The sequence below is a fragment of the Lissotriton helveticus genome, chromosome 6 (genome assembly GCF_964261635.1).
Source record: "Lissotriton helveticus chromosome 6, aLisHel1.1, whole genome shotgun sequence".
NCBI classification, from domain to species: domain Eukaryota; kingdom Metazoa; phylum Chordata; class Amphibia; order Caudata; family Salamandridae; genus Lissotriton; species Lissotriton helveticus.
This window is the reverse complement of record NC_136067.1, coordinates 1,165,702,194-1,165,718,106: the sequence shown is the minus strand read 5'-3', so window position 1 is coordinate 1,165,718,106 and position 15,913 is coordinate 1,165,702,194. Positions and strand designations below refer to the sequence as shown.

At 46.9% G+C, this 15,913-nt stretch overlaps 1 protein-coding gene across 14 annotated transcripts in view; it reads right to left on the bottom strand.

The window, feature by feature from the left end:
• Positions 1 to 15,913, bottom strand: part of AFDN (afadin, adherens junction formation factor) — a 1,642,835-nt gene that overhangs the window by 883,095 nt on the left and 743,827 nt on the right. The gene's annotated exons all lie outside the window — the stretch shown is intronic.

Sequence of the window (15,913 nt, the reverse complement as noted above, 5' to 3'; positions counted from 1 at the left end):
CTATGGCACAATTGGGATTAGTTGATGTCTGGCGGTTACGTCATAAGCAGATGCAGGAAGGCACACATATTACACCAGCCTACAACAGCTGGTCCATTCTAGACTACTGGTTACTAAACGAAGACACGAACAACTGGGTTGCTCGGGTCTACAACTTGCCCCGCACCCTGTCGGATCACAACCCCGTCTATCTCCACTTGCGAATTCCGACTAATCCTCATCGTCCCTTCACATGGCGTTTCCGTTCGAAAACACGGGTTTAGTGGACAGTAAGGCATCTCTTTGGGAGGCATTCAAAGTGACGATAAGGGGTGTCTGTATTAGTACCGCGTCTGGTATTTTGAAAGACATCAGAGGTCAAATCTCCAAAACTGAGACTGCACTAGAAGGATTGGAAAAGGACTATTGGGCGGCACCATCTAACGCCACACTCGCCCGCATACACGAACTTCTCGTTGAATATGACAAATTGGCTGACACAGAGGCGAAGTATAAGAGGAGGAGACATGTGGCTAGGGCATATGGCAAGGGTGGTCGATCCAGTAGGAACTTAGGCAATAAACTACAATATCGGGCAACTCATCATCAGATTGACAAGATCGTTGATGGTGACGGGATAGAAAATTTTACCCCACAGGCAATAGTGGACCAATTCAGGGACTGTTATAAGACACTATATACCACACAGGGAAACGTGGATAAAACTACCATGGAAGAATATTTGTCAGACATAGCATGTGCATGGTTATCGGATATACATCGGAAATACCTATCTGTGCCCACAGATGAAACGGATGTTAAGGACGCTATTCTCTCCCTTCCCAATAGCAAGGCGCCGGGGCTGGATGGCTTAACGGCAGAATTTTATAAAGCGTACGTGGACCTTCTCGCACCTCATCTACTAGAAATGTATGCTGAGGCATACGATACCGGTACCCTACCCCCTTCTTCACGTCAGGCCATGATCATTACACTTCTCAAGAAAGACAAATCACACACGGTATGTGAGTCCTACCACTCCTTATCATTGATTAATCTAGATGCAAAAATACTGGCAAAAATATTGGCCACAAAGATTCAACCTCTGATGCTCCTTCTCGTGCTCCCTGATCAATCTGGATTTGTGCCGGAAAGATCCACCTCCCATAACCTGCGCACGATCTTCTCCATGTTCCACATACTCAACCCTGATTTACCTGCGGCTGCTATCAAGCTTGATGCGGCTAAAGCATTTGACTCCATAGAAAGGGGTTACATGTTCCACATACTGCGTAGAGCGGGGTTCCCTACAGTCATAATACAGTGGATCCAGGTTCTGTACACAGACACAACAGCCAGAGTGCGCTTGGGCAGTCACACCTCTACTCCGTTTCAGATAGAGCGAGGCACCAGGCAGGGATGTCCATTGTCCCCTGTGATCCAGTGTTCCACTATTGGGAAGAGGTGCTTGACCGTATCCAAACTATGACGGGCATCATACTCCTCTACACACCTCTGGTATGTCTGCTAAACTATTTCCCCCATCTGAAGGGTACAACGGGCAGGTTTTTGAGAGTTGCCCTCTTGCTCGCAAAACGTCGTACTCTGTTTACATGGGACAGTGCACTTGTGCCGAAGTTGGAGGGGAGGATGAAGGACATGGTATATTGTAAAGAAAATTTAGAACTTTATGCTAAAGAATTGCCTGTAACCTCCAGACCGAAAGATATTTGGGGTCCGCTTAAACAATTCCATGCCATTCCAGTGCCAGATGATAATGTTTAACACTCTCAACTGACTCTGCTGCTATTATCGATGTTGTGTGCTCGTATTCGTTCTGCCATGTTTGTGTCACCTATGCAATGTCTGTTTTGTACACTCTGATCGCTGAAGATATACTTGATACTGCATTGTTGTATCTTTTGTTTACTATATTTACGCTGCCAATGATGGCAGTGGATGGAAGTTGCATATTAATTCAATAAAAAGAATTAAAAAAAAAAGATATATCTGTAAGAAACATAGGTTAGTTATAGATTCCTTACTTTAGAATTACCCCCAGGCGTCAGACTGGATCCAGGAAGCTTTTCGTCAGCAGTACCCCTGTGCGTCGGAAGGTGGCATCAGTCGACTCGATGTTCGTCGTCGGCGTCTTGGTTGCCGGGATGATGCAGCGGTAGCTACATAGACGCTGCCCTCGTGTGCTGACGTCAGACTTTCCATGCCAAAAACGCAGAGCCATGCAAGACACCGACCACTGATGCACTAAACTAGGGCCCTGAATGGATGTATTTAACCCTAGAAGTCAGTTCGCAGAATGGGGAGGATGGGTGGGGCGGTAAAGAATCTATAACTAACTTATGTTTCTTACAGATATATCGTTACCAAAGGTAAGTAACTTGTTCATCTGAAAGAAACAGTTAGTTATAGATTCCTTACCTTAGAATAGATACACCAGCACTACCAACCCCGGAGGTGGGTCTGCGAACCAAGTTCACACCAGAAAGTCCTGGAGAACAGAACGGCCAAAGAAGCAGTCTTTCCGGACTTGGCTGTCCAGGCAGTAGTGTTTGGTGAATGTATGCAGTGATGCCCACGTAGTTGCCTGACAGATGTCATTATGGGGGACTCCCTGTCCCAAAGCAGTGGTGGCCGCCGTCGCCCTAGTGGAATGGGCACGCAGGCCTACTGGAGGCTCATTCTTTGCCAAAGAATAGCAAGCTCTGATGCACTTAACGACCCACCTGGAGGTGGTCAGTTTGTGCACGGCCCGACCTTTCATAGCGCCCACGTACCCAACAAAGAGCCGGTCGTCCACCCGGAATTGTTTTGTGCGATCCAGATAGAAGGAAAGCGCATGTTTTGGATCCAGGCGGTGGAGCCCCTCTTTCTCTTTTGAAGGATGCGGAGGAAGAAAGAAGGTAGGCAAAGTAATGGTTTGGCCAATGTGGAAAGAAGTAACCACCTTGGGAAGATAACAAGCATTTACAATGCAATGGTCTCGGCATTATTAAAGGTAGAGCTATTGGCATTGCTCCTGACTTTTTTTTTTAAAATCCTAAATAAATGGCATTGTCATTTACATTGCCAATAGCTTAATCGTTTGCATATGCGAGACCTATTGCATTAGCACCCACACACAGAGTAAGTAGTAGAGTGAGTAGTTGATAGTGAGTAGGAGAGAGTTATTAGTAAAGAGAGTATTAGAGAGCGAGTAGTAAAAAGTGAAAGAGTGAGTTTTATATAGTGAGAGAGTGAGGCAGGATATAAGTCCCTTGTAGGTTCATATTAAACACAATCGTTTTCTCAAGCACAGTGCAAGTGCTGTACAGGTGAAACCTAAAATGAGTACCAGGCATTAGCAAACGATCACCTGAATGGAAATGTACAGATTTGTTTAATCCTGCACTTTGTATTCTAAATATATATGTTCACAAACAGACACACTTACTGCCCTCAACACTCTGCCCTCAACACTCTGCCCTCAACACTCTGCCCTCAACACTCTGCCCTCAACACTCTGCCCTCAACACTCTGCCCTCAACACTCTGCCCTCAACACTCTGCCCTCAAAACTGCACGTCTGCCTCTCGCAGCAAATCTGCCACCACAGTGCTACACTGTGTCGCCTAACACGGTGAGCGCGCCTCAGTGGTCATCACTTACGACACGGAAACACTTCCCACATAGGATCACCGAAGAAAGAAATACAACACCCTTCCAACTACACACCCTACAAGGTGTAGCTTAGCGCTTCAGTGTCCCACATAGGGAGTAGTAAGAGCTTTATAAATGCTGCAATACAATACACTTATGGACATTGAATTAGGTTTGCAGAAAGGGGAGCAGATGACGAGTCCTACCCCTTGCTTATGGGAAAGGTGTAGAAGCTGTATTGTAAACCTTGACTTCATTGCTGCCTTTCCTTCACTACTGAGAGCGATGATTATTCGGGCATCCGTTTAAAATTCACCCTGAACTCAATGCTGTTGTTTGCTTTTTATGATTTGGGATGGGGGAAATTCAACCCACCCTCCCAGTCTGTGACAGGAGAAATCCAGAGGTTTTTGAAAGGACAACTGTGTGACCTTCATTCAGCAGAATGCCTCTGCACGTCAGTGACGTTTGGATCTTGTTAAGCTAAAGGAGTCCTAATCAATTATTTCCCCATTTTCTGTGTTGGATTGAAAACACTGCAGATTCGTTTCCATAAGAAAAGCACCTCTGCTTATAGCAGTCCGGCGTCTGTTGCAGAATGCAGCGCTGGAGAGTGTTTTGCGATGATTAAAGCTTTGGGTCAGTGTGGAAACAGGACCTGGTGACATCCGGTGCCCTTCCTCCCCGGTTAATGTAAACGTATCATGTGCCCATGGTAATGTGGCATCTAATTATGAACAAGCAGGAAATGTACCCTTCAGTGCTAATGACCGGGGCTGCGCCGAGCATTAACCAGGCGCGCCCACCTGGAGGTTTTCGTGGAAACCCTGTGTTCCACTAGAGCTTTGACGCAAGCGTTTAGACGTCGAATTCCAACTTGATTGAATGATTTTGTGTAAATAAGGCAGAGCAGTCCGTAAATACGAGCAGTACGTGTCCTTGCTTAAAGCGTATGAAAGCTGGCTTCAAATCGGCTTTTATTAAGGTTTTAAAAAATGTCTGGCAGTGAAATGGGTTGATTTAGGTCCCTCGTTTACCACCTGAAATAACGTATTGAAACAGTCAATAACCTAGCAACTTCCGATCAAAGGAATCTCTTTCACTTTTTCGTGACAAGCTTAATGCGTTATTGTTGCCTGTGAATGTAAACGGCGTTATTTTCCTTTGAGTTACAAAGATACATCTTTTCACTCTCGAGTTGTATAGGTATTTTACAGACTCGTACTTACCGCAGCTCTGCAAATATCCTTTGGTTGTTTATCTGTAGTAGGCGAGCAGCTTCGAAATCACCACCACGTTTCTCCGAGGCAAGGAGAAAATGCCTTGGAGAAACACACGGCCATTTCGGTTTCGGGGGCGTGGTTTCGCTGTTTTGAGTGACGCATGACGTCACTGTCTAAAGAACAGCAAAACTTACGCCCCCAAATCCGAAAAAGACGGGGCCTATTTGGAGGGACGGCTCTCTCCTCCAATGGCTGGCCTCCATTTAGGAAGCCAGCCAATGGGAGAGAGCCAAAATTAGAGGCGGGATAAAGAGCCCCTCTAAGGAACATAAGATCTCTCTACTTCCGGTTCTGCCTTCGGCAGAACCGGATAGTACCTCGACCTAAAAAGGTCTAGTGTTCAGGACTACCTTGTCCGGATGGACAGCCAGAAAGCAAGCCTTGGAAGAAAGAGCTTGTAGCTCACTCAACCTGCGGGCAGAGTTGTTGGCCACCAGAAAGGCAGATTTCAAAGTAAGAAGCATGAGAGGACAGTTATGGAGCAGCTCAAAGAGAGCACGCGTAAGATAGGTAAGCACCAAGTTCAAGTCCCACTGGGGAATTACGCAGGGAACACGAGGAAAAAGATGAGTAATGCCTTTAAGGAATCTATTTACAACAGGGGACTTGAAAAGACACAGGTGGCTCAGGAAGCCTAAGGAAGGCTGAATTGGCTGAGATGTAGCCTTTTAGAGTGGCCAGAGCAGAGCCCTGCTGGGCCAAAGAAAGGACGAACAAGAGAACCTCAGAAAGAGGGGCAGAAAGGGGATCCACAGCCTTTGCTGTACACCATGCCACAAATCTGTTCCATCTGCAGTCGTATACCATCTTAGTGGAGGGACGCCTGGCTGCAAAGATAACATCGCAGACTTCGGGAGGCAGGTCAAACGACGTCAACTGCTGCGGCTCAATCTCCACGCAAGGAGGTGGAGGCTGAACAGGTTCGGGTTGAAGAGCGTCCCCTGCTGCTGCCACAGAAGATCCTACCAAAAAGGCAGTCGGATCGGAGGATCGATGGCCCTGTTGAGCGGCTCGGGATACCAGACTCTTCGGGCCAAATCCGGAGCCACAAGAAAGACTTGGGCCCGGTCGCGCTTGATGTTCTTCAGCACTTTGGGCAGAAGTGGTATAGGCAGAAAGGCATATAGAAGACTGCAACTTCACTTGTGACGAAAAGCGTCGCTAGCGAGTGCTGCCTTGGAAATTTCAAAGCGCAGAACTGCTGACATTGTGCGTTCCCTTCGTTGGCTAATAGATCTAACTAAAGCTCTCCCCACTGCTGAATGAGACCATGCACCACCTCCGAGTGAAGACGACATTCGTGATCAATCAGGCACCTGCGGCAGAGTTCATCCGCCCTGGTGTTCAGGGAATCTGACAGGTGTTCAACCACCAGGGATATTCCTTGATGTTCCAGCTATGTCCAGAGGCGGAGCACCTCCTGACATAGGGCCACGACCCCACCCCGCCTTGTTTGTTGCAGTACCACATGGCAGTAGTGTTATCCGTACACACACGCACCACTCTTCCCCGGACAGAGGGAAGGAATGCCTGGAGTGCAAGACGAATCGCCTGAAGCTCCAGAAGGTTGATGTGGAGCCCTGACTCCGCCGGAGACCAGAGGCTTCTGATCTCCACCTCCCCTATGTGGCCACACCATCCCAGAAGTGATGCATCGGTCACCACTGTGAACTCTGGTTGGGGAATGTATATTTTACATAATTCTGGTGCATGATGTATATATTTTTAATTTGTTTTTATATCGTTGATGGGTCTAAGTACCGGAGCAAACAAACAAATAAAAAAACTAAACTGATTCGACTTTATTTGTTAAAAGCAGTAGACATCAGGAAGCACCTTATAAAAAACTGAATGAATACAAGAAGCTAAATGTAATGAAACTATATTGTGAAAAAAGGCAATGAACCAGAGATTAATTTAAAATATTTATTTATTGTTTTCTCTAACGGGTCTTCTGACACTAATCATCAGTGAGTGCTTCTGTGTCCTAGGTGGCATCTGTTGATACTCGAGATGTAACATTGCATATACTGTAAATGGGAAATAAAATCCAGATCCCCAGTAGAGTGGAAGCATATTATCTAGCTACCAGTTGTAATAGTAGGCTGAAAAACCATTAGTGCCTCGAAAATAATGACATGTATCTAACCTTGTCCAACATCGAGCTAAAACCTGAAATGTCACACTAGGTAACCCACAAACTCAAAAAGGGATAAGAAAGCAAGTTACTTACTTGTAACTTTGGTTCTGCAGTATTGGAAACTTTCATAGATTCCCATGCTTGAATCATTCCCCGTCGTCGAGATGGGAGTCCCCGGTATACATAAAATAGCAATAGAAACCATTACAAAAGAAGAAGCCAGGCTTAGGCCCATTCTAGTTTTGTAACAGATCCACCTCTTTTTGTAAAAGAGACCAAATAAAATGAACAACCAATCAGATTAGCCTCACCCTGTAGAACCTTCTTGAGAGAACCTCAGATTTTCGTAGCTGTAGTGTAAAAGAATAACTTAAACTGCTGAAGTCTGAGACTTCCCAGGGGAGGAGGGTGAGTCGCATGGGTATCTATGAAAGTTTCCAATACTGGAGAACCAAAGTTACAGGTAAGTAATTTGTTTTCTTACTCAAGTATTGGAACTTTCATAAATTCACATGCTTGAATCAGAGTAGCAAAAACAACAGGTGATGGACAGAATGCAGAACAATGTCATACATTCACCCCAGTACAGAGATCTGGGCCTAAATCCATCGTTTTTTTTGCTCCCCATGCCTTTCCAGTTTGAACCCAGCTATTTGCAAATCAGTCTTGACCCTGTCCCCCATGGGAACAGTCCAGCCCGAACTGCCATCCTCATCAGCCTGGATAGCTTGATTCCAGTAGCATGGAGAGCACGGGACTCACGTCTGAGCATACCCGTCCCACTCGGGGTGACAAAAGCAAAACAAGCATTGGAAATGCAATAGGTCTCGCAATAGAAAAGTTTGAGTTTGTGGTGTGGTAAATGTAAATATTATTTACATTTTTTTTATGTTGTGCAAATTATAAAAGTTTTTTTTTGTTATTATAAATGCCAATAGTTCTAAAATTATCAAATGTGACATCTATATCATTAGTAAAGGTACATGTTTAGTTTTCCCCTGTCTTACATGTTTTGATCTGACAAATCACAATGTTTCAAAAATTAATAGCTTTGTTATTTACAATGCCAATAGTTTTATCTTTCGCAAATGTGACACCTATTGTAACACAATATGCGTTGAAGCACTGAGTGGTATTTGGAGTGTATGTTGCATTGAGCGTAGTGTAATTATGTGGCGTGTAATTATGTGGCACTGAGTGGTATTTGGAGTGTATGTTGCATTGAGTGCAGTGTAAATATGTGGCGTGTAATTATGTGGCACTCAGTGGGATTTGGAGTGTATGTTGCATTGAGTGCAGTGTAATTATGTGGCGTGCAATTATATGGCACTGAGTGGTATTTGGAGTGTATGTTGCATTGAGTGCAGTGTAATAATGTGGATTGTAATTATGTGGCACTGAGTGGGATTTGGAGTGTATGTTGCATTGAGTGCTGTGTAATTATGTGGGGTGTAATTACGTGGCACTGAGTGGTATTTGGAGTGTATGTTGCATTGAGTAGAGTGTATTTATGTTGCGTGTAATTATGTGGCACTGAGTGGTATTATGAGGAGTGTATGTTGTATTCAGTAGAGTTTAATTGTGTGGCGTGTAATTATGTGGCAATGAGTGGTATTTTGTGGAGTGTGCTGCATTCAGTCAAGTGTAATTGTGTGGTGTGTAATTATGTGGCACTGAGTGGTATTTGGAGTGTATGTTGCATTGAGTGCAGTGTAATTATGTGGCGTGTAATTATGTGGCACTGAGTGGTATTTGGAGCGTATGTTGCATTGAGTGCAGTTTAATAATGTGGCGTGTAACTATGTGGAACTGAGTGGTATTTGAAGTGTATGTTGCATTGAGTGCAGTGTAATAATGTGGCGTGTAACTATGTGGCACTGAGTGGTATTTGGAGTGTATGTTGCATTGAGTGCAGGGTAATTATGTTGCGTGTAATTATGTGGCACTGAGTGGTATTATGAGGAGTGTATGTTGTATTCAGTATATTTTAATTGTGTGGCGTGTAATTATGTGGCACTGAGTGGTATTGTTTGGAGTGTATGTTGCATTGTAATTATGTAGCATATAAGTATGTGGCACTGAGTGGTATTGTTTGGAGTGTATGTTGCATTGTAATTATGTAGCATATAAGTATGTGGCACTGAGTGGTATTGTGTGGAGTGTGTGTTGCATTCAGTAGAGTGTAATTATGTGGTGTGTAATTATGTGGCGCTCAGTGGTATTTGGAGTGTATGTTTTGTTGAGCGCAGTGTAATTATGTACAATATAATTATGTGGCACTGAGTGGTATTGTGTGGAGTGTATGTTGTGTTCAGTAGAGTGTAATTGTGTGGTGTGGGTTCATTGACATTAAGTAAGGCAATGGCTGAAGAAGGCAGAAACACTGCCCCTCGCGATATATATTGTGGGGTGATTAGAATGTGAGTGACACTTCAAACAAGAGAGAGAGGGGGAGAGGGAGAGATAGGGGAGTGCAAGAGAGAGAGGGAAGGGGGAGATAGAGCAAGAGAGAGAGGGAAGGGGAGAGAGAGGGGGTGCAAGAGAGAAAGGGAAGGGGGAGAGAGGGGGTGCAAGGGGGAGAGAGGGGGTGCGAGAGAGAGGGGGAGAGAGGGGGGTGCAAGAGAGGGGAGTGCAAGGGGGAGAGGGAGAGAGAGGGGGTGCAAGAGAGAGGGGAGAGAGAGGGGAGTACAAGAGAGGGCGGAGAGGGGAGTGCAAGAAAGAGGGAAGAGGGAGAGAGAGGGGAGTTAAACAGAGAGGGAAGGGGGAGAGAGAGGGAAGGGGGGAGAGAGGGAAGGGGGAGAGAGAGGGAAAGGGGAGAGAGAGGGAAGGGGGAGAGAGAGGGGAGTGCAAGAGAGAGAAGGAAGGGAGAGAGAGGGGAGTGCAAGCGAGAGAGGAAAGGGGAGAGAGAGGGGGTGCAAGAGAGAGAGGGAAGGGAGAGAGAGAGAGAGGGGAGTGCAAGAGAGAGGGAAGGGGAGGGAAGGGGGAGTGCAAGAGAGAGGGGGAAGGAGAGAGAGAGGGGAGTGCAAGAGAGGGAAGGGGGAGAGAGAGGGAAGGGGAGAGAGAGGGGAGTGCAAGAGAGAGGGGGAGAGAGGAGGGGGAGAGAGGAGTGCAAGAGGGAGAGGGTAGTGGGAGAGTAAGAAGATGAGGAGAGCGCTGGAAGAGAAAGAGGGAGTGTGACGAGGGGAGAGAGAGAAGAGGAGGGAGAGGGAGGGAAGGAGATAGAGGGGTGGTAGAAAGAGTGGGAGATAGAGGGAAGAGAGGGAAGCGGGAGGGAGAAGAGGGAGGGTGGAACAGAGAGAAAGAGGGAAGAAGAAGACACACACAGGAGAAAGTGAAATATGAGCAAAGAGAAATAAGTACGGGAAATGCAAGCGGCAGGGGGGTGGAGGGGGGCGGGGTTCGGATCCCTTTAAAGTAGCTCATGGCCTCGCGGCCGTGAAAGTGAAAGCAAAGCAATTAGGGGGGAGGTGGGAGGGAGGCTGATGGCTTTGATGTGTGAGCGCACGCTGATAAGCTTGTGGGAGGGAGGCTGGGCTGCCTTTGATTTGGTAATGCGAGGCAGGCAGGCAGGCGGCTGGTGGCATTGTAGGGCTCAGAATGAGAAGCAGGAGGAACAAGCAATAGCGACTCTGTAGACATAACATCATTTTACTTAATATACCTACATTTCTGTTCCACTAAAGAAAAAGTGTATACTTTTCAGATCACGTTAAATTTTGTGGCTATATTTGTTTTATATATTCGCCCAGTCTACGGTATGAAATCAGGTGACGTGTGTGCTTCTTGTCCATTACAGCACTCTAATTTTATGTGTTCCCTAAATACCATGCGGGGCAAAAAATTAAGCGATCTAAAATAAAAGACAAGAAGGAGATGCATTCTGTTTCGACTTCGTTCGGATAAGCGCGTCAGCAAAACCTATCGCGTTGTTTCATATAATTACATTATGTGATATTGACACGCCAGGGCGCAGATAAGGAAAGTGAGGCTGTCGGAGAGACAGGGTTAGAAAGACAGAAGGAAGTAACAGAGAGAGGCATCGAGAGACAGAGTTTGAGGAGCGAGAGACAGGGATAGAAAGACAGAAGGAAGTAACAGAGAGGCATCGAGACTCGAGAGACAGGGTTGGAGGAGCGAGAGACAGGGATAGAAAGACAGAAGGAAGTAACAGAGAGAGGCACAGAGAGACAGAATTTGAGGAGCGAGAGACAGAAATAGAAAGACAGAAGGAAGTAACAGAGAACAAGACGGAGGGCATTGCTGTGGGGGGGGAGGAGAAATGCGACACGGGGCGGAGCAGGGAGAGCGGCGAGTGTGAAGCAGCAGGGGCCTTTGAAGTGAAGCTAAGCTTCACTTTAAAGGAGTGGGAGGAGTGCTGCTGGGGAACAGATGGCGATTTGATGATGTGCACGCGTATTTTAGGTCAATGCGCTTGCGCATTGACCTAAAAGCGCACGGGCACAGCATCAAATCGCCAGTCTAGGTAAACCTTGTTTAAGCCCCCATAGTCTCGCTCAATGCGCATGCGCATTGAGAGGCGAGACCTAAACAACAGGTGATGGACAGAATGAAGAACAATGTCATACATTCACCCCAGTACAGAGATCTGGGCCTAAATCCATCGTTTTTTTTTGCTCCCCATGCCTTTCCAGTTTGAACCCAGCTATTTGCAAATCAGTCTTGACCCTGTGCCCCATGGGAACAGTCCAGCATCAGAGTAGCTAGCAGTTATGAGCACATTTTTTGAACTGTGATTCCTTATTCCATCAATATACGCATTAACATCATAGTCAATGGAAAAATAAACACATGTATACACATAAGGAAAACCAATGAAGAAACTTCAAAACTTCAAAAATGTGCAAAGAGGATAACTATAAAAAACGGAAGGAGGATAGAAAGGGAAAGCTCACCACTCAATGAAAGAGGTTCCTCAGGACTGCCTGGCCCAACGCTGTGTCACTCTGCGTTGAAGAATCCAGGCAGTAATGTCTTGTATGATTACTGGTCCAGGTTGCTGCCCTGCAGATCTCCCGGATAGGAACTCCGGCAAAGAGGGCTGTCGAAGAAGAAATCGTCCTTATTGAGTGAGCACGAACCAGACCCAAAAGGGGCTCGGCCGCTGCTCTGTGACAATACTGGATAGCGCTGGTAATCCAACAAGCAATCCCCTGCTTGGAAAGGGGAAAACCCTTATGAGGGGCGCTGAAAAATACAAATAGTTGATGAGACTTCCTGAAGTCCTTAGTACATTGCAGATAGAACTTTAAGCAGCTCTGAATGTCCAGCGAGTGGAGTGCCTTTTCTGCCGGAGTAGAAGGCTGAGGGAAAAAAGTTGAGTATGACCGGCTCATTCAAATGAAAGTCTGAAGGCACTTTGGTATGAATTTTGGGTTAGTACGGAGTATCATTGTCCCCTTTTTAAATTGGAGAAAAGGTACCTGAATGGCGAGAGCCTAAAATTCACCTACTCTCCTAGCCGAAGTCAAGGCCAGCAGGAGAGCCACCTTCCAGGAGATGAATTTCAAATCCGCCCGGTGAAGATGTTCAGAGGGATGCTTCATGAGCTGGGTGAGAACCAAGTTAAGGTGCCAAAGAGAAGGTGGAGGCTTGACTGGAGGGAAGACTCTGAGAAACTGCTTGATTATCCTTGCTGACCATAGGGAAGGACCAGAAGATGTGCGCTGAAGCAAGAGATGACGGCAAGATGAACTTTGATGGATGAGTGAGCCACCCCTGATTTTAATAATTAAAGAATGTAAGGAAGAACTTCATGTGGAAGAAAGAGGATTGATACCCTCTTGTTGGCACCAAATGCAGAAATGCTTCCACTTTAACCACTATGTCTTGTTGGTACTTGGGGCTCGTCCCTGACAAAGTACATCCCTACATTCTGCTGAAAGGGTCAAACCAAGAAATTCTCGGTGCTCAGGAGCCATGCCGACAACTGCAGGGATTGAGGATCCGGGTGCCAGACCTGGCCCTGGGAAATTGTCAGCAGCGAAGGAATCTACGGCAACAGAAGTGGAAGGTCCAGGGAGCGGAGATGCAGCTCTTTGAACCAAAACTGTCGAGGCCACGCAGGAGCTATCAAGATCATCTTACAAGTTTCCGCCTTGAGCTTCCTGAGAAGCCCGGGAATCAGCAGAATGGGAGGAAATGTGTAAATAAATGCGCCTGACCAGGCCATCGAAAGGGCATTCCCCAATGATCCCGGATGGTGAAGTCTGCTTGCGTAAAGTCGGCATTTCTTGTTCTTCGGAGTGGCAAAGAGGTCTGTGGATGGCCTGCCCCATACGCCAAAAACCTGTTCCAGAGTGGAATGGTCCAGTTCTCATTCGTGGCTGACTGATTTCAGTTTGCTCAGCGTGTCCGCCCTCTCATGGAGAACGCCTGGAAGATGATAAGCTTTGAGCGATATCCCCTGCAGGATAGCCCATTCCCAGATCATCTGGGCTTCTTGTGATAAAAGATCTGGTGCCAACTTCCTTGTTTATGTAATGCATGAACGGCATATTGTCTGTATGTACTAGAAGTGCAGACTGCTGTATCCGCAGAAGAAAAGCCTGCAAGGCCAGACGAATCGCTCTGAGCTCCAGCAGATTGATATTTAGTAGATGATGGTGGGGGAGCCAATGGCTGCTTACATGAAGGTCTTGCAAGACCGCTCCCCAGCCCTCAAGCGAGGCGTCTGTAGTTATCTGAGGATCTGGGGTGGTCCTGAAGGATATACCCTGAGAAATATTGTCCACATTTGTCCACCATGATTCGGCGTCCCTCATGGACGCAGTGACGAAGATCTTGTCTTCGAAGGATCTGTTGAATTGGCGCCACTGCAAGACCAGCTCCTCCTGGAGAGGGCGCATCCACAACCTGCAGTGAGGAAGTAGAGGAATGCAAGAGGAAATGGACCCTAGGAGGGACTTGCAGAGGCTAACTGAAAGAGATTGTCTTTTTAACAGCAGACGGGCCATTGCCATCAGCTTTTCTTGCCTCTCCAGCGTCGGAAAGGCTTTGTTGAGGGACATGGCCAGAATGGCTCACAGGAATCAAGCTGTTCTGGATGGACAGAGAAGAACCGGGAGTAGAAACCCTCTCCCCGCTGGGATAGAGGAACCGGCTCTATTGCTCCTTTGAGGAGCATTTGATTGACTTCCACTCGTAGAAGACAGGGATGTTTTGACACAGTGGCGCCAGGGGGCTTAGAAGGTGGTGAATGGACAAATTCCAGAGTATGGCCGCATTGAATGATCTTCAGCACCCAACGATCCGATGTTATTTGCTGCCAGTTGTGGGGGTAATTTGAAATCCGGCCTCCCACTGATGTTACAGGAGAAGGGACATTAGTAAGAGCCAGCAAGCTGCTATTGACGCTTAGGGGAGTCTCTCCCCTGGCGTCCTGGTCTTCCTCTGTTGTTCGATCTAGAGAAAGAGGATGATTGATTTTGCCGCTGGTTATAATTCAGCCAATAAGATTGCGAGTTTGATCCATATGAGGAATACTGTTGTTGCTGGTATCTACCTCTGTACGTAGCATTACTTCTGACTCCACGGAAGGGGACCTTGCAGTACTGCAGAGTCCCTAAGGATTTTGCGGTTTCCGTTTCTTTCTTAATGTCCTGGAGCGCATCGTCAAAATGTTTCCCAAAGAGCGCCTCCCCAATCAAAGGGAAGATCCAAGATCTTGTTTTGGACCTCAAGACGAAACCATGTAGCCCGTAGCCAGCCTTGATGACGGACAGCAGCGCCCACCAGGGAGCGGAACGCAGTGTTGCAATGTCCATTGCACAGTCAATGACTTCAGCAGATGTTATCTCTCCCTCTTGAATAATCTTCTTCGCTTTTTTTTCGCATCTTCCGGCAATTGGTCCAGATAGGGGGAGAGGTTGCACCACATCTGGTGATCATAGCGACCAAGTACGCTAAGGCGTTCGCAGCCCTTACCAACAGCTGGACATGGAGGAAAACCTCTTGCCCGTGTTATCGAGGTGTCTGCCCTCTTTATCCCGAGGTGTCATGGGGGAGCAGAAGGATTTCTGAACTTTCTTTGAGCAGCCTCAGAGATGACAGAGTCCGGTTTAGGCTGGGTGACCAAGCAGACCGGGCTATCGTTCGGAGCCTTATACTTCTTTTCAAGGCGAGGCAGTACCGGAATTACAGTGGCTCGACTCCGCATAACTTTTACCCCCTCATCCCAGACATGCCCAACAATAGGAATAGAACAAACTGATTTCTTGTAAGTCTCCTTGAAGTCATAAAGGAAGCATTCAGACTGCACCGTGGGCATGGGCACTTCAAATCTCTTAGTGGCCCTTTCCATCAAATTATGGAAACCCCTTATGTCTGCAGGGCGAGAATCAACAGGTGCTGGTGAAGGAGAAGCCGGATCAGGAATGTCAGTCATCCCACTATGCATCTGGATCTGGTATTGTGACGTTGCCCTGGTCCTCATCAAAGGTGTCATCCTGAATGAGAGGCACGATAGGTGGTGCGTCCTGGGCCACAGGCATTGGTTGAGGCAGTGGCTATTGAGGGGTAGCAGGCGGAACAGCTGTAACTGGCACCACAACTGGAGCTGTAGGTTGTGTTACGAATCTCCTCCTATAGTCCAAAAGCACAGACTGCAAGTCCGGTAGTAGGGAGGAAGGCATAGAGACCATCTCCTGTTTGCAGTGGTCCTGATAATCCGAGAAAGGATCATATTGCTGTTCCTCTACATATTCCCCATCAGAGTCTGTGTCCTGACACTTGACATGTAATTGCGAAGGGCTATCCGCATAGCCAAACGGTCCATCATCCTCATCAGATCCCTCTTCTTTAAGGAGGAGTGCAGGAGGTACAGGAGTCACCCTCCT